At 43.4% G+C, this 18,503-nt stretch overlaps 1 long non-coding RNA gene across 1 annotated transcript; it reads right to left on the reverse strand.

Annotated features, from left to right (window-relative positions):
• Positions 1-4,432: 4,432 nt before the first annotated feature.
• LOC117007836 lies at positions 4,433-18,503 on the reverse strand. The gene is made up of 2 exons (XR_004420218.1): positions 15,183-18,503; positions 4,433-5,500 (listed from the first exon to the last, which is right to left on the reverse strand). It is a non-coding gene; the product is annotated as an uncharacterized LOC117007836 (long non-coding RNA).

Here is an 18,503-nt window from a genome sequence, read left to right on the forward strand (position 1 = left end):
TTGCAGAGTCCAGTCGTGGGAGTACCTCGTGGCTGCCCTCCAGAAAATTCTCCCGCCTTCCCAGGAGATGTTGCACCAGCAAGACATTCTGGAGAAAATACACATTCTGTGGGGAAAGGAAACTGAGCTGCTAAACAAGAACCATTTGCCCAGCTCTGTAGCAGAGGAATAAGTTAAATCTGTGGAGGCTGTACATGAAGATGGCTGCAGGTCTTGGCAGCCCCGCTGCATGGCAATCTTCCACAGACAGTTCAGTCTTCAGCATTTCCTACTCCTTCATTTTGTTCTTGGAAGTCCATACAAAATACTGTTAGTAGCAAAGACTGACTGCAAATCCCAGCGAAGGAGAAGTTGTCCTGTGCACCTCCATCCCCTGCCTGATGGAAAGACTATAGAACAGACTGACGTTCTGTTCTAGTAGCACTTTTTAAAACATAGGATGTTGGGCAAGGGTCTGAACCTTAACTGCAACAAGTTTGATATTTTAGATAGCTGTATCCTGCTATACCTAAGTTTTTGAACTAATCATTGCAATACTGAGTTTAGGATAAGTGCCCAACTAGCTCCACAGATTTCTAGGGAAATTTTACACTTTCTACTGAATCTCATTCTACCATTAACCTATAGCCAGAAGATGCTCAAGAAAGTTACTACATGCAATTACCTCACTCATTATATTTACTGCCAAAATCCTGGTGGAACCCTTTTGCTACCACCTTCAGTTTCTAGTAACTTCCATTCCCACAGCCTCCAAGACAAAGAGCGGCAGGTTTTTACCCTTGCTTAGTAGAGGTCAAAGAGAGTATGTCTGATCCTCTCCTGACTAACCCACAGATTAGGATGTGAACATGTAGGTTCTCAGCCCCCTCATTTCCCTCTAAAAAGTGCTGAACTCCCCATTCAGAACAGGCAGCATGCTTAAAGCTGACTAATATTGTATTCTATGTTGCAAATATGCTTTATGATAATGTCATTATTTTTTCAAGAGTCAGCCCAAGAGTGATCCTTGTACTATTTTATCTCGTAGTAATGGAATAGTTTGGCAAGAATATCACTCATGAGATGTAGATGGGTTTTGGATTTTCTCCTTCTAAAGAGGAGACATTTTTCAATTATCTGTTTTCTAAAAGCTGTGGAGTTTGGTGGGCTTTTGCCAAAGGAATGGATGAGTCATGCTTCCAGCAGATAGTACAAACAGATCTAGAAGAGAATTAAGCTGGTCCTGGGAAATAGTTCTGACTTCACAGCCTGACATTGCCAGTGTGGCCCAAGCAGAACAGTGTGAGCACATGAGTCACGGTGGAACAACAGGCAGCTCCACACACAACGTGATGCCACTGTTACATCAATGGTTGGGGCAGTATGAGAGAGAATAAATGCAGAGTCAGACTATAACTGGATTATTCAGCCCAGTCACAAGTTAAATCCAAAGTCCAGGGACAGCAACAACACTGGTGAAGGGTCTGGAGGATGTCTTATGGGAAGTGACTGAGGGAGCTGGGGTCGTTTAGCCTGGAGGAAAGGAAACTCAAGGGAGACCTTATTGCTCTCTTCACTGCCTGAAAGGAGGCTGTAGCCAGGTGAGATCAGCCTGGAGTGGGCTGCTCAGGGAGGTGATGGAGCCACCATCCCTGGAGGGGTTTAAGGAAAGACTGGATGTGGCACTCAGTCCCATGGTCTGGTTGGCACAGTGGTGTCATAGGCTGAATTCAGTGACCTCAGAAGTCTTGTCCAACCTCATTGATTCTGTGATTCACACACACATATCCCCCTGCTGTCTGTATTGCCCTTTAGGGCACAGCCCAGAGAAATGCAGTCGGTCAGAAAGTTCCAAGAATCCACTGGCCCTGTAAACCTTTGGCAAACAAAGGGAGATTATTTGTTGTAATTTGATTCCGGAATACAAGAAAAAGAAGGCTGGAAAAAAGTGCACCAGAAAAAAAAAAAAAAGGGAATAAGGTAACCACGGAACATTGTTAAGGAGCATTTTCTCGTTTTTGTAGCTAGAACTTACGTGGGATAAGGACACCAGGAACACATGGTAGCCTTTGCAGGGCCTGTGCTACCTTGGTCCATGACTCGTTCCACTAAAACTCTGATGGAGAAACTTATTCATTTCCTAACTGCTCACTACCCATCTACCTTTTGTGTGCCAAACTAGCCATCTACCCTCAATGTACTGCTGCCGTAAGTAGAAATACCTGAGTTTCATCTATTCTTGAGATACACCATAACACATTCAGAAGTGGAAAGACTTGCTTGTTTAGGAATCCAGTGACACAGGAATATAATGCTTCTGCTCCACCATCATTTCCAGAAAAGCAGTCAAAGGCACCATTTCGAAAGGCAAATGTCTTTCCTAGAAGGGTGACTCCAGTATAATTCAGGAGGTTATTGAAAGCAGGGTTTCTGAGGGGTAGGATTCACTGAATGAGGTGCCACGAAATTTTCAAAACTGAAATCCAGATTGCATGAGTTGTGTTCTTTGACATAATGAATCTAATACAACAGTTTGATTCATGAAGGTTGGTTACTGTTTAAAGTTACCATCCTAGGGCCACTGAGACACAGCCCCCACCACCACCAAAAAAAGTAGTCAAATAGGGAGACATGGCAAAGGTACACAGGTTTTGGACCACCGCAGCAAAAGTGCATCCTGATTCAGAAGGGATGTTGTTGCATGCAATTTGTTTTTCCTTTGAACTGATATTAAGTTAAATATTTATAAAAGTTTTAGTGGCTAGGTCCTTTCTTTCAGCTGGGAAGCTGCAGTGCTGTCATCACACTGATTCCAAGGAAATGCAGCAACAGCATCAACAGCCAAACAGATGGAAGTGAGCCAGGCCAGTTTCACTCAGAAATTTCTCCTGCTGGTGTATGCAGAGCTGTCAAAACTCTTGGTGAGTTTCCTTGAGAACTGGAGGAGTTTTGCATCCGTTTCCAGTGATGGGGTACAAACATCTTCCATTACCTCCTTAGAATATGCTTTAGTAAATTAATTTTTCACTTAAACCTTGAAGAAGGTTTTCTTAGTAAGAATTATCCATCAAGGACAGAAATGTTAGTTCTTCAGCAACAGAGATCAGCGGTGTGACACAAGGCCAATTTAAGCTGGGGTAGAGTTAATTTTCTTCACAATGGCTGATGTGGAGCTGTGTTTTGGGTTTGTGCTGAACACAGGGTTGATAATTTAGAGGTGTTTTGGTTATTGCTGAACAGAACTTGTGGAGAGCCAAGGCCTTTTCTGCTTTTTGTACTGTAATGCTGGTGAGGGGACAGAGAGTGCATGAGAGGCTGGGGGAGACACAGCCAGGACAGGTGACTCCAGCTGTCCAAAGGGATATTCCAGACCATGGGACATCATGCTCTGTATGTAAAGTGGGGGGAAGAAGGAGCAATTTGGGGTGCTGATGTTTGTCTTCCCAAGTAACCGTTGGATGCGATGGGGCACTGCTTCCCTGGGGATGGCTGAACACCAGCCTGCCTGCCCATGGGCAGCAGTGAATTAATTCCTTGTTTTGCTTTGCTTGTGTGCACAGCTTTTCCTTTCCCTATTAAACTATCTTTATCTCAACCCATGAGTTTTCTGGGTTTTGCACTTCTGATTCTCTCCCTGATCCCAATGGTGGGGGAATGAGAGAGCTGCTGCTTGGGGCTTGGCTGCTGGCTGGAGTGAAACCACAACAGTCAGTAAGTGCTAAAACTCAGAACTCCTGCATGTACAAGGAAATTAGGAAAGATGAGAGCTTTGGGAAAAACATGAAGAAATAAAAAACTTTCCTAGCTGAAAGGCCCAAAGCCCCAAAACCAACCTAAAAAGCTGTGGTTACATTGTGTGGTACATGCTAATCAGATAAGCTGGAAAGGGAAACTGGAAGTGATTCTGGGATGAAGCAATCACCCACACTCATGGAGAACAGCCATGCTCCACGTTCTTCCAGGCAAAACCAAAACCCTTGTAGGGTTTTGTCCAGTTTTGCATGGTGTCTGTAACCCTGTCACATTGCAGCAAAAATAACCATAACCAAAGTAGAAGAAAGATTAGACTTGCAGTGATAGTCTTCTGAATGCACAGCTATAGAGGGGAATGTGATGGTGCTTGTGAAATGCAACACAGGCTGAATATTTTCCAATTGTAATTTGTATAACTTCTTTCAGAGAGTGCCATCTACACTTTTATTCTAGCCTGCAATACTTGGAAGCCTATTAAAATCCCACTAGTTGGAGGTACTCTATGTTACCAGAGAAAATTCACAAAGCTCAAGATCTTTTAAAAACTATAAGGAATGAGGCTGGCTTGTAGAAAACCCCTAAGCTGGGAGAACGGAGCATAATATTTAGTGCTGTGACAAAGCATCTATCACAGTTCTCATGTGTTTGAACTCCAAACACCATTTGGTCAATTGTAACAGAGTGCTGTGAACATTAAGAGTGTTTTTGTAAAGACTCCAATTTTAATGAGTCCTGCTCTGGGTGATGCTGAGAAAAGCCTGCTATGTAATTGCAATGTGCTCAGCTGATTTTCTGATTAGAGATGTCTGGGGTCTTTTTTAGCCTATGCTACCACAGAAAAATCTGCATATTTGCATTCAGCAGATTCATCAAGGGTATAGCTATTCCTTTAAGAAACCCTGGTCATTGTAATGCCATCTCTAGAAAACAGGTAGTGAATTCCCCTTCAGGATCATTGGTCATTGCATTTTATGATTAAACATAAGGTTTTCTTACCTTCAATTCTAACATCAGACACAGGAATTTAAATTGTCACATAGTTTGAATTATCAATAAAGACATATGCCTACAAAATATCAGTTAAATATTTTTGATGATACATCTTACTGGTAATGTGGGCATTTGAAATTAGCATTTGGCCTCAAGAATTTTCATGTGGGCTTTGATACTAATTCACTTTGTGTCTTTGGACAAAAGAGCTTGCATTTTCAATTCCCTGCCTGTACGATGAAGGGACCACCTGTAGATAACCCATTGGAGATTGCCAGTTTGATTAATTATTGTAATATCCCTACAGCTAGCAGCCACAGTCAGACAGGCATCACTGTTTCCTCAACCAGGGAAGTTCATCATGTCTCCTTCACAGAAAAAGGAAGAGGACTCTGCACAATCCTGGAAAACTGTGAGCAATGGCTCTTGCCCTCGGTCTGGGAGCACGCACTGCTGCATTCCCTTGGAGTTTTCCCTTTAGCAGGCTTGATGTTATATTCTCCAGCCACAGCGCTCAAGAGGCACTGAACACCTTTGGGTGAGTTATTTGGTGAGTCATCTTCAGCCTGTGGAAAATCAGATCACAGAGATTAGGAAATTGGGAAGTGATTTAAGGAGATAATATTCCCTTTTTTCTCTTTACTGACTTCCCTGGAAATACAATGAGAGCCTTCAGCATTTTAGCCAGCTGCAAGCCTTTTTATTTTTTTCTGTTTCATTCTCAGTGGGTACTTCTGGTTTCTGGTCAAGGGACAGACATTCCAATTCACTTTTTCCTCTGAAACAGAAAAAAGCATATGCAAAGTGATGAAATTGAAAGCACGTCAATCACTTTCAGGGAGGCCGAGCAAAGTTTCCTGAAATCTAATAGGATGTGAAAGCAGCAGCAGCACTTTCAGCAGAACTGTGCAAGCCTCCGCAGCAGCAGCAGCAGGATATCTTGCTGAAATACAAGGCTGCCTGGGGAACTTCTGCTCATGTAACACACCTCTTCCTGTGACACCTTACTTTGGTTCATTGCTTTGAAGTCGACGCTTCTTTATTGGGTGGCCAATCACAAGTGGTTCCTCAGGGATCAGGGACAAGCCCTGTTCAACATCTTTATCAATGGTCTGGATGAGGGGATTGAGTGCACCCAGACACCAGGTTGGGCAGGAGTGTTGATCTGCAGGAGGGTAGCAGAGGGATCCCTCTGTGGGGGGATCAGGACAGGCTGGATGGATGGGCCAAGGCTGTGACATGTAACAAGGTGAAATACTGAGTCCTGCACTTGGGTCACAGCAACCCCAGGCAGTGCTGCAGACTGGGGGCAGAGTGGCTGGAAAGTTGCCCTGGGGAAAAAGACCTAAGTGGTGCTGGTTGTCAGCACCAAGAACCAGCATGTGCCCAGGTGGCCAAGGGCAGTGGCAGCTTGGCTTGTGTCAGCAGTAGTGTGGCCAGCAGGACCAGGGAAGGGATTGTCCCTCTGTACTGGGCACTGGTGAGGCCACACCTCAAAATCCTATGTTCAGTTTTGGGCTCCTTCGTACAAGAAAGACATTGAGGTGCTGGAGAGGGTCCAGAGAAGGGCAACAGAGCTGGGGAAGGGTCTGGAGCACAAGTCTTACAAGGAGTGACTGAGGGAGCTGGTGCTGTTTAGCCTGGACACTCAGAGACTCAGGGAGACCTTACTGATTCTGCAACTGCCTGAAAGGAGGTTGAAATGAGATAGGTGCTGGTCTCTTCCCCCAGGTAACAAAAAAAAAAGGATATAGCCTCAAGTTGCACTGGGGGAGGTTTAGATTGGACATTAGGAAATATTTCTTCACCGAAAAGGTTGTGAGGCATTGGAACAGGTTTCACAGGGAAGTGGCTGAGTCACCACACCTGGAGGTATTTAAAAGACAAGTAGATGTAGGATGTGGCACTTGGGGACATGGTTTAGTGGTGGACTTGGCTGCTGGGTTAACCCTTGGACTTGATGGTTTTAAAGGTCTTTTCTAACCTAAATGATTCTACATTTCTCTGATTCTCTGACATACAAGGTTTGGCAAAGTAGACTAAAGTGGGAAAAAAAATCCTATCTATTTCTTCTTCTGGTCATACTTAGGGTATTTGGAAATTTCAAAATTGCTGAATTTCATTCACATTTCACCCACTTTCCTGTCCTGCTAACCTTACTGCAGACCTCAGATACAGTAGATTCAGCTCACATCCAGATACCCATTCATCTTAACCTTCTGTTGGTAGCAGTGTTGTGACAGCTGTTCCTAGTGTCAGGGCTGACCATATGCAGAGAGCAGGGGGATATGACAAAAGGACTATTGTGACACCAGCTCTGTACAAAGGGAATTAGGGAATATGTTTCAAATACAGTTCAATCGTGACAACTCTCCAACTAGCATACTAAAACTTTTCCCTATGGTTTCCTACTTGTACTGCTGTGCACTGTTAAAAGTTTTAATCAAGCCCTTGCTACAAGTCTCTAACTGAAAGCAACTTTGCCTTCTTTCTCCACTGTCAGAAATTGCACCTTCCACAAACACAGGCTTCCAGTCTGAAATGTTTGGCCAAGCTGTGGTGCCTTTTTGTGACTCTTAAATACTGATGTTCTGAGGCTTTAGCTATATTATTTCAGGAGAGCTCACAGATTTCATTGGATGGGCTTTCCACAGAATCTTATCCAAAAAAAGTATTAAAACCTGACATTTTGGTCTCTGAAACACGTGATAAATAGAACAATAAATCCCTGACCCACATCAGCACCTGGTTTACCAAAAGCAGGATTTGAACCTCACAGTTTACTTTTGGACCCAACCTGCTTTAGGACACACCGTTTGTTGTTGCTGAAAACAGGTGCCTCCAGCTCTGTGAATTGGGAGGTCAGGGTGCTCCTTGGTGGCCCAAGTGAGGTCAGCCCAGAAAAGTCGAATCCAAAATGTTTCAAAACACCTGAGTGAGAAAACACTGCCCCGGACACAGATTCCTGTCCTGGCTTAGTCAGGGCTGGGTTGTAGGTTCTGGAAAGCTTATCCACTGATGCCAAGAATGATTTAGCCAGTGACAGTGTGGAAACTGGCTGTGCAAGTTGTTGCAACATACAGTAAGAGCTGCAAAGGCAGCAGGAGTATTACAAGTGCTGAGCTGCCACAGAAATTTGTGCCAAAGAAAATCCCCATAAAAAGCATTTACAGACATTCTCTGGCAGAGGTTGGTTAATAAGATGGACAGTAAATGGGATAAGTGGCAATTCCCTAAAGCAGCTGTTATTATTCCCACACTCCAGAGATAAAGTGAAGTGCGAGAAGTAGCCAGAAAAAAGGGGGAAGTGATATAAAAAGGAGAAAGATCTGCTTTTGCCGTGACCCAGGCACTTTCCTCAAGGCAGGAGAGAGCAGAAATCAGAAGCAGATTTGCTCTTGGGGAAGGTGTTAATCAGGAGGGGAAAATGCCTTGTCATGCTGTGACTCAGCAGAAAACGTTACTTGCGTGGAAGCAGCTGGAGGACACAGCCGGAACAGAGCAGTGAGTCAGGAAAATCTGGCCTTTGGGCTGCTGCCTCATCCTTCCTTCCCGCCTCCATGTAGGAATCTGAGCATCTAGGTACACAGTGATTGCTTTTACAGAGATGCCTCATGTCTCCTTGTGTAGCTGGGCTGGATTTTGATTGCACAGGGGAAGCGGAAGTACAGGTGACATTGCTGCCCTTTTGGTGAAGTGCTTTTTACTGATCTGTTTACGGGAGCTCCTATGGCATGGTGCTAAGTGAAATAGGACTGTGAACCACAGATGAGCCCTCTAACAGACACTATAGTTTAAATTCGTGGTAACACAGACCTGGATCACCAGCTTTTCCACTGGAAAAAAAAAATGAGAGGAAGAAATTCTGCCATGACAGCCTTGTATTATGAAGTGTTTATAGGGGAAGATCTCTCCAAAAAGAGGATATACCCTTTAATAAATCATGCTACATTTTCAGAGACATAGAGCAAGGGTGCCAGAGCAATGGAGTGTGTTTCCAAGATGATTGTTTAATTTGACATTCCACTTCATGGAGTAAAAAAAAAAGATAGGAATAAGATACATCCCCAAGAAAGACATTGTGAGAATACGATGCCATCCAAATGTTCTGTCCCATGTGATTCCCTTAAGTGGTGCTGCGAAGCAATGAAGGTACCTGAGTACCAACTCATAACATGAGTTAAAGGAGTTTTTCAGAATTTTAGCCTGTCCTGCGCACATTTTACAAAATGCTTATTTTGCCAAACCCTTCAGATGAACCTACAGTGTTTTTTCCACTGTTTGATGCTGCACAGCAGTCTGAAGACCCCAACCAGAAGCAAATGTCACATCTCCAACTCACTGGGAAGTTACATAACTCCCCAGAACTTCCACCTCCCTACCCTGATTTTATACCTAAAATGCAGACAGTATGCAGCAGGTAAATAGGAAAGGGAAACTAAGTAAAATAAAGAGCTTCAATAAAACCTAAATATAATTAAATAACAGAAAAGGGAAAGGTAACACACAGTGGCATTGAGGCACCTGTGATTACATGACCTAGTCACAGCAGAGACCTGGCTAATTGCAAGATGCTTCTGGACCCTTTGTGTGACAGACAGCATCAAAAGGTAGAACTTGGTGAAGACAAAATGATGCTGTCATGAATTTCAAATAGTGCAATATGCAAACAATGTAAGGTCTCCTATTTACTGGATACATTAATGGATTTACTGCAAGTCCATGAAACTCAAGATGAGATCTGCAATGTCATTTTCATCACTCATGGTGTACAGGTGTTGTATTTCTCTTTCAAGCCTCATTGCTCAGCACTCTGGTATTAAAACAGGCAATGCTGGTGGGTTTTTGTCCTGAAAATTCTGCTGACAAACCCTTGGTGACATCTTAGAACACCCTGCTGATGTTGGGCCACTCACAAATGATGAGCCAAGAAACTGTCTGTGGAAGCGTCAGCAGTCCCTACAGATGAAACTAGAGGCCTGAGTTAAATTCAGCTTTGCAAGCTCCAGGCATGCACACTCACAGATGTAGCTAAGTCAGGCAGCTGGCTCAGGCCCTGGTGTCTAATCTGCCTGAGCAACACATTTTCCAGCTGAGACTGCCAGAGGTCATGCAAGGACCACCATGACTTCACTGATGTCTCTCCTGGGGATGGCTGTGCACGCAAGCTCAAAGATGCACGTAGCTTCTCTTACGAGTCTGCTCTGAAAAGTAACCCCCTGAAACCATCTGAAAACCCCTCTCCAGTGGGGGGGTTACAACACAGGTCCCAGCTTACCATGTGTTAAGGAAAGATCTGTGTTAAAACAGAAAAGTATGTCAGTAATCCTTCCAGTACCACATTGCTTAATCCCTATTCATCTTCTTCCCCTGGTTTTTTTCCCTCTTCTCCAGCAGCAGCGCACAAACCAGATCTGGAAACTGTTTCCTCTGAAATCCATACCTCACATACCTCATGTGTTTCTCTTTGTTGGGGGCTTACTGTTAGTTGAACACACATAAAAATTCAGTCTAAGAAAAATTTAATAGACTATTTACCAGTCTACTGACTTACTTGCACTGCCATTCCTTTGCTCTGGTCCAAAGGTACAATATTGTTCCTCAAAACTTCAAAATGAACTGCAATAAAATACCAAAGAAAAAAAAAAGCCCTGAACAACTCTATACAGACTTCTGTTTGATAGGTACTTTGAAATTCCTATCCCTGTGTAGTTCCTCTCTGTCACCCGAGGCTGGTGCATATCATATATCTCACAGGCTTGCTGATGGAAGTGGCTAATCATAAACCCAGAAAAATATGCCAGATGGGAAGAGAAAACTGACAAGGCAACTGAGTCTTCTCTGAAGGTGACATGGAGGTGAGTGTAGATGACTTGTGCTGAGTAGGTCTAGCCTTTTATTTCACAATTTGATGTGAAGGTCAAATCTTTGAGGTCTTTCCTAAGCCTGACAGCAATCCCTGTAGAATGAGGTTTGTGGTCCGGCTTGGGGAGGACACTAGCAAAAGGGTACAACAGCAAAGCAGCAGGTCATAATGCTCTGATGTCAAAAGGACACTGGTGAGTTTAGGCTCCCAGTCAGCTCCTGGTCTTGCCCTGAGCGCAGGTCACCCACACTCCTGGGCAAGAGTTTCACCTCCTCATCTGTGAGGTTTGTGAGACTGTGCCAAGGAGAATGCTCCAAGGAGACCATGGTTACTTCCAGAGCCACCACATCAGCCTGAGCGTCAGCATGGAGAAGAGCAAAGGAAGCGCTTTGTCTTCAGATATCCAGTCAAGTTGAGCTGTAAAAACCATGGCAGATGGCCACTTGGCTGTAATTTGTGCTTTTGAAAATCTCTCCCTACTAGTTTACTAATTCTCAAACACTCCAGGAGCATTACTGAATGGAGAATCCCAGACTTCCTCAGACAAAGACTCTGAATGCATCCAAGAAGGATTATATTTTCTTGAGATATTTTCAATTCTTAAATGTTATATAACTTTCTTTATCCTTACTATGTATTAGTACTGTGAATGGCAGAAAGGGAAGAGAAACATTTGGCATTTTACAGAACAAAACCTAGCTGTACTAGACTAACGCCAGCAAAGATATTTCCTCAGTTGACGTGGGACCTGAGGTCCTTACACATGCTTGACAGGGTGTTTAACTTTGCCTTGACAGTAATGTTCCCTGCAATTTTTTTTCTGAAATAAACCAGCAGTTTTAACTGGCTTGTGTTTTCCTCCTTAGGCAATTTATCTTCAGGAAAATGACTACAAACACACTGAGGGCAAGCATTATTTGCAGTCCAACTCAGTTTAGAGCCCCATGAGGTTCCACAACTTTATTGAGGGTTCCAACATGTGTTATTAAAGCCATAACCTCTTTGGAGTTTTTAAAGTGGACTGGGCTTTCACTAATAGCAATACTACTGATAATTATAATAAAGAAGCAATTGTCAAGCCTTGTGTTCATAGACAGGAGTTTAAATAACAGCTAAATATACCCCAGTAAAGCAAAATATATGCATCTAACTTGCAAGGTAGTTCCTGAATGTCCAGAATTCCTTCAAGTCCAAAGGAGAAGGCGATGAAATTATTTTCCAAGGTAAGTGCATTGAGTGCAGGGCCTAAAGTGGGTCTTTTGTGTGGAGTGAGGGGCAGAGGGATGTGTTTTCGCAACTCCAAGAAATCCCAGGAAATGGTTCCAGTAAACTTGCCTGAAATGACTGAAAATGGATGAAAGATAAAGCAGTTTAAAATGGGAAAGTTTTCAGTTCTCCACATGCCAAGATCTTATTTTTTAAAATTACGTAAGCAGAAAGGTCAAAATGAGAATTGGGTTTGACTGAATTGTTTGACAGAGCTTTATCTTTGTTTTAAATGTATTTTTTCAAATTTGTATTAACTTATATTTTACATATGTGTGTGTGTGTATGTGTATACATAATAAGCATGTATATATATACATAATACGCAAAATCTGTTCTCTTAAACCATGAATGTAAAAAAATACTAAGTCTGTGTCCGTTTTTTGCTTTTTTAAGATTTAGGCCTGGAAACTGTGTTTTCTTTTGTCAGAAGACTTAGAAACAAATTCACATTCTAAAAGCAGTTACAAATCTTACAAAGCTTACCCTGTTTGTTTTTCAACAAAATATGAAGAATACATTTTTAAATGGTAAACAAAGAGTTACCAGTACAAATCATTAATTGCCAGACAAGAACCATAGGCTGGTAACATTGTTGTGAAGTCTGTATAAAGGATGCCATGAAAAATGCAGCATTATGTGGCTTACAGCTGCCCTGCATTCTTATCAAGCAGTGTCCTGTGTCAAAGAATGACAGTTTTAATTTCCTTTGCTGGCTGCTCTGTTTAGATCACTTTGACGCAGATTATCGCTTTTACAGAACACAGTCCAGCTGGAGGGCAAACATATCTCCTAATAATTTTTCTTTTTTTTTTTTTATTCTGCTGCTCCTTCACTGCATGCAGCAGCAGTGCAAAGCCAAGTTGTATAACTCAGGTTTGTAATAGCTAATTTGATATTTTTAGACATTCAGGTGTAAAGTTTGGTCCTTATATTACAGGGCAGTAATTCTAGCTTAATACAGAGAAAAGGATTTCATAAGGTAATATATGAAATGCAGACTGGATTAAGCAGTACCAAGAAAACATTTAAAGCATAGGTACAATTTCAATGAATTCTAGGCATATACTTCACCTACTGTGTGTATTTAATTGCTGTCTTGAACAAAGACTAACTGAAGCAGAAGTTTTAGGCCTATGCTTCCAACCCAGGTAACTACCTTGAAGTGTCTGGTGCTTCTATTATAACACCTGTCAACCAGAAACCAAAGCAGCAAAATCTGACCCAGCAGCTGTAGCACTCATTCAATCTTTCACATCTGGCAATGGCATGCTCAGTGTTGGCAATGCCCCCTTTTACAAGGGGATTTTGGTAAGGAACTTCTTCACTCCGTGCCATCTCAGACTGGAGAGTCCTGAAAAGGCCCTGTGCAGCCAAGTTCCAAGATCTACACTGGCCCCTGCCTTCTTGTGCAGGAAGAGTGTCCTGCATCCCTCATGGACGACACTACGTACTTCCCCTGAGAAATGCCCCCCTTCCAAGGAGAAAGGAAGGACCAGCCTGCCAGAGACCACTGGTGTTTTACCAACAATGCCAATAAAGACTTTAATTTCTCCAATATAAGCATGAGGCAACACAACAGAAGCATGAGATGACACAATGGAGGATTGATTCATCTGGCACTTGGGGTGATGTAAGCGTGTCTCTGCTGGGGTGCACGGGAAGGGCAGGTTCCAGCACTGTTCCAAACACAGGCTGTGTATTCCAGTGGTGTGCCTGGGCTAGGGGTCCTTTCTGCACTGGGCTCTTTGAAAGTTCTGAGTACCAGCTGTATTTGGCACAACTGGTCAGAACAACAAAGGAAGGCCATGGCAGTGCATGGCAAAGGAGGCAAATAGAGATCTGGCTCCGGGTAATTACAAGGTAGGATCCAAAGAAGTCAACGCTCAGTGCAGTAGATTGGCTCAATAGAATTAGAGAATCACAGAATCAATTTAGTTGGAAAAGACATTTGAGATCATAAAGTTCAGTCTATGACCAAACACCACCATGTCAACTAGACCAGGGCACTGAGTGCCACATCCAGTCTTTCCTTAAGTACATTCAGGGATGATTGTTCCACCACCTCCCTGAGCAGCCCGCTCCAATGCCCAATCACTCCTTCTGTGAAGAAATTCTTCCTATTTTCCAACCTAAACCTCCCCCGGTGCAGTTTAAGACTGTTTCCTCTCCTGCCACTGGTTGCTGGGGAGAAGAGGCCACTTGTAGAGAGCAATAAGGTCTCCCCTGAGTTTCCTTTTCTCCAGGCTAAACAATCCCAGCTCCCTCAGCTTCTCCTCATAGGACATGGGTTCCAGACCCTTCACCTGCTTTTCTGGACAAGCTCCAGCACTCCAATGTCCTTCCTGAGTTGAAGGGCTCAGAACAGAACACAGCACTCGAGGTGTGGCCTCACCAGTGCTGTGTACAGGGAGACAATCCCTGCCCTGGTCCTGCTGGCCACTTTGTTGCTGATACAGGCCAGGATGCCATTGGCCTTCTTGGCTGCCTTGGCCACCTGGCTCTTGATCAGTTTCTGTCAACCAGCACCCTGAGGTCCTTTTCTGCTGGGCCACTTTCCAACCACTCTGCCCCCAGCTTGTAAGAACTTCATACCCAGAATTTCCTATTTGTTAGGCAGTTTGGCCAAGATTTTCTTGCTCTAATTTCAGAGACTTCGCTAAATATCTGATGCTTCAACTTTTCTTGAATTTTCTTGAATTGTGACTAAAATTATTCTCAGGCACTGAGGCTCATATTCCCATTATTAAAGTATCTCATCTTCCAAACTAGATTGGGTCCTCAAAAACTGCCTCTTAGGAGTGGTCAGGAATTGGTCTTAACCCCCAAACGATGCCTAAAAACTGGTTTGGAGAGTGATATTTGTCTTAGCCTGAAGTAAGGACATGTATATTCTGGTAACACAGAGGTGTGAGTGTCTTTGTCCAGAGACACTCTCTGGCAGCCTCCAGCATCTTCACCAGTAGAGATACAGCCCACCATTGATTTCATACATTTTCTTTCCCTCAGTATTTAAATCTCTCCTTCTCCTGAGCACTACTGGCCTCTCCCTACAGCGAGTGAACATCAGGAATACAACTGCCATCTGCAGAAACTGTCCCTTCCTGCCATGTGTCTGAGGTCCCTGAGATCCATCCACCGTGCAGCCCACCTGAGGTTGCTGATTCTTCATATAGTTCTTGAACAAAACCTCTCCCTGTCCCTGTGGCTTCACTTCCAAACAGCTCCTCAGTCACACCCCAGCCTTTGCTGCCTCCATACACACTAAGTTCAAACCAAACACCACCCTCACTCTTCTTCTCCATAGTGCTCCAGCCATGACCCTTACCTCCTGAGGTGGCATTGGTCTTCACAAGGCACTGGTACAGCACTGGATTCAAGCTTCTGCAGAGAACTCCTGGGCATCCTGGAGATAGTGCAGCATTCCTTTCATCGTTTTTTGGGCATGCTGCAGTAGCACTGCCTTCAAGTGACATCTCCACTGAGACAGACAAGCCACAGTCAGATTGTCCACCAGAAAAGGTGGATCAGGTAAGGGAAAGTCTTCGGGATCTGAAATGGAAGATAGGCACAGAAACCACACTGCAGGAGATAGATCCAAAGAACTGAGTGACTGAGTGCTCCTAAAGCTGAAAGGAGATATTAGAAGGCATAGTAGCAAGGATGTATTCAAGAGGTGATTCTCACAAACCAGAGCGTTCAGAAGAGGGTGCAGAGCAAATTTTCAGTCATTCAGAGTATCAATCCTACTCACTATAGCTGTGGTGAGAAAGACAGTGTAACCTGACAGCAAACGTGTAATATAAAGACATTGTCAGAGGCACTTATCTGCAGCTGATTAAGGTTACTGTTTTTGAGACAGTTAGTCCTTTTTGACTATAATGGAAAAGAGAAACTTGAGTATAAGAGAAGTGAAAGAAACTCAGGGAATCCCTCCTCCATACAAGCACAGACATGTTTCAGTTTTCACTTGACCTCTCTTACCAAGCCATCACATTCCTCTGTGGTCACATCCTTGGGTGCCAGGCAATACATTCAAAAGTGGGTGATGTTTTCCCCAGAATGACGTGATGCTTTCCCCAGAGTGACACATCTTCCTTCAGCAAATGAGCGATGCAATCCTTGAGTCACTGGGGAGAACCTGCCCATCCACTGTTGTCTGCCTCTGGGCAATGAATACAGGAAACTTCCAAACAATTAGAAATGTCCTTTTTTTCCCCTGGGAGGTTTTTGTTTCAATTCTCAGACATTGTCCCTGCCCAGGGCTGTGCTGGGAGAGCAGGGCATCTGCCACCTCAGCAAGCAGCTGCTGTACATGATCTGTACACACAGGTGATGCATGCAGAGCTCCCAAAGCAGGCTGAAACAATGTAAAATCAGAGAAAAGCTATGAAACATATATATCTTGCATGTACAGTTGTCCTGCACCTCACAGAAGCCAAGACTTGCTTGCCTGTACAAGGAGAATTGCATCATGACTCAATGAAGGTTTATACTTATATTTTGGGTCCAGAGTTTAGGGTAAGCTGAGCCTTAGTACCTCTTTACCGTTAGAAAAAACAGTTGTGGCTCAATCCAATTACCAAAAGAATAAGAAATTTGTCCTTTCAGATACAAAACAATGCAGTGAATAAGATAGCCTTGCACATGAAAATATCTTTTAAATTACTTGTTTCCCCTTGTATGTTTGTTTTTTGGCTGCTACTTCAAGGTTAAAAAAACAGTAATTAAAAAAATTTCCTGGACCTCCAATGACAATATTGCCATTTAGTTCAGAAAAGTATCAAAACAGTCCTTGCACATGTGTTTCTGTGTTAATGATTTGTTTAATGGACTAAAAGCCAAATTGCCTGAATTTATTTCAGTGGAACGACACTGGTAGAAAACTGAGTTACAAAGAAGACATGTATTTTTCCTGCTGGTCCAAGAGAAGGATGGGCCTGAAGAAACAATTGCCTCTTTCTCCTAGACATGGTCCTACCAGCTTATATAGCATTTCTGGGGAAGATGAGTTAAGGAGAGAGAGCCGAGTCAAATGTTGTTGCTAACTCTGTCTAGGCTACAGCCCCAGCTTTTGCAAGCTCTACACTTCCACAATGCAAAAATAAAGGCCAGGCCAATTTGCTTCCCCACTTCATTTCAATTTCTAAATTATTTAGGAGAGGCTGAACTATTGAACCTACCAAGGAAATACAATTTTTCAGAACTCTTTAGTAGATTTGGGCATCTCCCAACCTCCTTCTGTCCCTTTAATTCTCCTTTGATTATTTCCTTTTCCCTCCACTCTTTTCCTATATCATAATTCTGCTTTTCCACCCACTCATTTTCCATACCTGAATTCTGCCTCAGCTGCACTCTTTTTTGTTGAAAAATCAGATTTTTTTTCGGTTCTCATCACCTCTTTTTTTCATTACTTGGCCACTCTCTGTTCTTCAGTAAAAAAACTTTGAATCTTGTGGAACCTATATTAGGGCCTTTTGCTTTTTACTCATGTGGTGTGGAAGGTATCTGAGAGCTTTTCTGTTCCAATGGAGCATGGGGTCATTCAGGTAGGTCATTGACATACCCAGTCAAGTTTCACACACCTCTGAGGATGGAGATTCAGCAGCCTCTGGGCACTGCTGGCAGTGCTTGACCAGTCCCACTGTAAAACACTTTTCTGGTTAGAAAATTTGTTCCATGGTTAGGAAGCACTTTCCTTCTTGAAGGACACATTTCTATTCAAGGCTAGATTAGTGCCATCAGTTTGTTGGCATCCTCTTGGTACTTATACTGCCAATAAGAAGCAGTCTTGGTCCCCTCTGAGCCTTTCTTTCACTAGACTAAGCACAGTATCCACTTCCCACTTCCCTTCCAGCACAAAGCCCTCCATCCCTCTGACCACTGCAGGCACCCTCCAGTTAAAGTTCATGTTTGAAAGTTCATTGCTCTGTGTTTGACATGGAGCAATCAGAAGCATATGTAACTGGAGTGAAATCTCACAAATATCTTTGACTTAGAGCAATAAGACTCTCCCTTTTCTGCTGGATATACCTCACCAGACTGCTCTAAGATCACCTTAGCAGCACATCTGCCATAGACACCAGCACCCTTCCTTCCACAGTTATTTCCATACAGCATTCTTGCTGCCATTACAGCACCCAGCTCATGAATTCCTTCCTCACCATGTTTGTTAACACCCAGCAGTGCTCTCTCCCTTTTAGCCAGTTCCATGCACACCTAATCCCTGTTTCTCTCAGCTTCCTCCTCACTGCATCCCACAAGACTCCATGAAAAGGCTTAATTGAAATTCCCAGGAAGGGAACATGTTTCCTTTGTGTAGGAAATAGTTTCTGAATGAGTGTGTTGGGCTGACACAATCCAACATTGCAAAGTCATGTTTCATTTTATCAACCTCCCAACCTCTATTTGCCTTTCATTCAAAATTTTCCTGAGAGCTTGGCATACTATTGCAGCCAACCACTTAAGACTGCCTGGGTCACCTCCTCTCCCCACATTTTTAACTAAAGGGCCCAGGTTTGCTTTTTTTCATATGTGTGTTACTGTCTTTACCTAAGAGGTCTGAAACTAGGAATACTTGCTACCAGAGCTGTGCTTTGATGTACCAGTCCCTGACAAATTCAGAGGCACACTTTGCCTCACAATAATC

Source organism: Catharus ustulatus, chromosome 1 (assembly GCF_009819885.2).
Source record: "Catharus ustulatus isolate bCatUst1 chromosome 1, bCatUst1.pri.v2, whole genome shotgun sequence".
Lineage (NCBI taxonomy): Eukaryota > Metazoa > Chordata > Aves > Passeriformes > Turdidae > Catharus > Catharus ustulatus.